This window comes from Gekko japonicus, unplaced genomic scaffold (genome assembly GCF_001447785.1).
Source record: "Gekko japonicus isolate JY-2015 unplaced genomic scaffold, Gekko_japonicus_V1.1 scaffold100, whole genome shotgun sequence".
Lineage (NCBI taxonomy): Eukaryota > Metazoa > Chordata > Lepidosauria > Squamata > Gekkonidae > Gekko > Gekko japonicus.
Window position 1 is genome coordinate 634514 of NW_015167060.1, and position 2742 is coordinate 637255.

A 2742-nucleotide genomic window follows, 5' to 3' on the forward strand; every position below is an offset into this window, starting at 1 on the left:
TTCTGGCTCCCCCAGCTCTCGGGAGGGGCTCTTAAAAAAGTTATGGCTGCCGTCGCTGTTCTAGCATGGGAGGAGGGACGGGACAAAACGTTCCCTTGCCTCCCTGAGCCCCGGGGTGGTGGCCTTGGACTCGTAGGGGTAAATTCCACCTCTCGCATGTGCCAAGCGGCCTTGGACTCGTAGGGGCAAATTCCACCTCTCGCGTGTGATGTCCGAGCAGCGGCGCCACTCAGACATCACACTCGAGAGGTGGAATTTGCCCCTACGAGTCCAAGGCCACCACCCCGGGGCTCAGGGAGGCGGGGGAACGTTTCCCCCACCCACTGTGTCCCAACTGATGGCTGGTGGGAGCAGGAGGCGGGGCTTATATGCCTGCCCCCTGGGCTCTGGACTGGCAGAGCGGTGCTTTGGTGCGCTCCGGCAGGAACCGAGGCCTGGGTCTTTCACATCACTTACTACCTGGTCCGAGATGCTAGGGGTTGAACCTGGGATCTTCTCCATGCCAAGCAGGAGCTCTACCATTGAGCCATGGCCTTCCCCTAAAGTCTAGTTGTCATCCATCCAAGCAGGAAGTAGTTGAGAGCAACAGGTGAGGCCTCACAACAAATTTCTCATGTTGAGAGGTAAACTGTCAGATTTAGCAATGATCTGCCTCCCTATTCTACTTCTTTAAATATCTTCTAATAACATGCTTTTCTTTAAAGCAGTTCACATGTGGTGCCAAACAGTTGTTTTAATCAAAAGCACAAACTTGTGAAAAGCAATCTGGGTCGGTTTCATTTGGAAAGGATGAGGGTGCGACAGACCAGCAAGGATGGAGTCTCCCCTTGAGGGATTAAAGGCCTGCTTGTTGCTGATTTTAATGGTCAGATTCTTACACCCTAAAGAAAACCTACCTCCTCTCCTGTACCTGTACAGAGGGGGCCAGGAAGACATCACCCAGATAAGAAGCCCAACCACACTCTGAGAGCTGGACTAAAATGATGCCTTTAAACCTGACAATGTCTTGAATGGGATAAGGTGCACTGGATGAACTGCCGGGGTTGAGTTCCAGTTCTCCCTCATTCCCTAGCGGTGGCAATATTAGAGTGTAGCTAATGAAAATGACTTGTGCTCACGCTGTTCCTTTCCTTGATGTCAGAGGTCATAGAATCATAGAATGTTAGAGTTAGAAGGGACCTTGCAGGTCATCTAGTCCAACCCCCTGCACTCTGCAGGAGCATAGCCGAAAGATAGCCCTACAACATACCCAAAAGATGGCTGTCCACCCTCTGCTTGAAAACATCCAGCAAAGGAGCATCCACCAACTCCCGAGGCAGTCTGTTCCACTGCTCAACCACTCTTACAGTTAGGAAGGTCTGCATTTTAAAAACTATTCTTTAAAAATTGTTAGGGATTTCCCCCCAACACCCACACACATTTTATTTATTTGTTATTTATTTATTCAACTTTTATCCCACCCTTCTGCCAAAGTGGCTCAGGGCGGCTCACAGCATTAATAAAACCAACACGGATAAAACATCAGTCCATAAAACAACTTTACATAAATACAATAAATATAAGTAAAAGCCGTTCGATAAATCATTACAACTAGACATCGACCACATTGTTAACTACCTATACAGTATACATGTCTTAGCAGGTCGGCAGGCTTGGCTGGCATCCCGTCGCTCTCACTGGTATGCCCGGCGGAAAAGCTCCGTCTTCACGGCCCTGCGGAATTGCTGGAGATCTCACAGGGCCTGGATCTCACTAGGGAGCTTGTTCCAATATGCTGGTGCAGCTAGCGAAAATGCTCTAGACCTAGTTGTTGTCAACCTGGCCTCTTTAGGGCCAGGAAGGGTCAGGCGATGTTGTGTCCCAGATCTCAGAGCTCTCTGGGAGACATACGGGGAAAGGCGGTCCCTCAGGTAGACAGGTCCCTGACCATATAGGGCTTTAAAGGTCAAAACCAGCACCTTGAAGCGGATCCGGGATGCTATTGACAGCCAGTGCAACACCTTTAGCACAGGCTGGATGTGCTCCCGCATCGGGAGGCCCATCAGCAGCCTGGCCGCCGCGTTTCGCACCAGCTGCAGCTTCCAAAGTTGCCCCAAGGGCAGCCCCATGTAGAGAGCATTGCAGGTGACCATAGCATGGATCACTGATGCCAGATCTTTGCACTTGAGGAAGGGAACCAACAGCCTAATCAGCCAAAGATGGTAAAAGGCTGCCTTGGCAGTGGCTGCTACCTGGGCCTCCATTGTTAAGGAGGCATCCAGGAGTTACATTGTTAAGGAGGCACATTGTAGTTTTTCCAAATAAGTCTCAGCTGTCCCCATCCCCAGTCACCACAGTAAGTCCCTAACATTTTGTCTGCATAAAGTGTGTTAGGGATGCCAGCCTCTAGGTGGGACCTGGGGACCCCCTCCCCCCAGAATTACAGTTCATCTCCAGACTACAGAGATCAGTTCCTCTGGATAAAATGGAGGCTTTGCAGGGTGTTGCAGGGTGGACTCTATGGCATTGTACCCTACTGAGGTCCCTGTCCGCCCCAGGCTCCATCCCCAAACCTCCAGGAATTTCCAAAACTGGATCTGGCAAAAACCTCCCCCCATCCCCAGCCAGTGGCTGCAGGGACCTGGCAACCCTAGTGTGTGTTGGGAGGAGAGCAGGATTTTACTGACATAGGGACTGAAAATTCTTACACTGTGCAAGTCCTTCCTTCCTTCCTTCCTTCCTTCCTTCCTTCCTTCCTTCCTT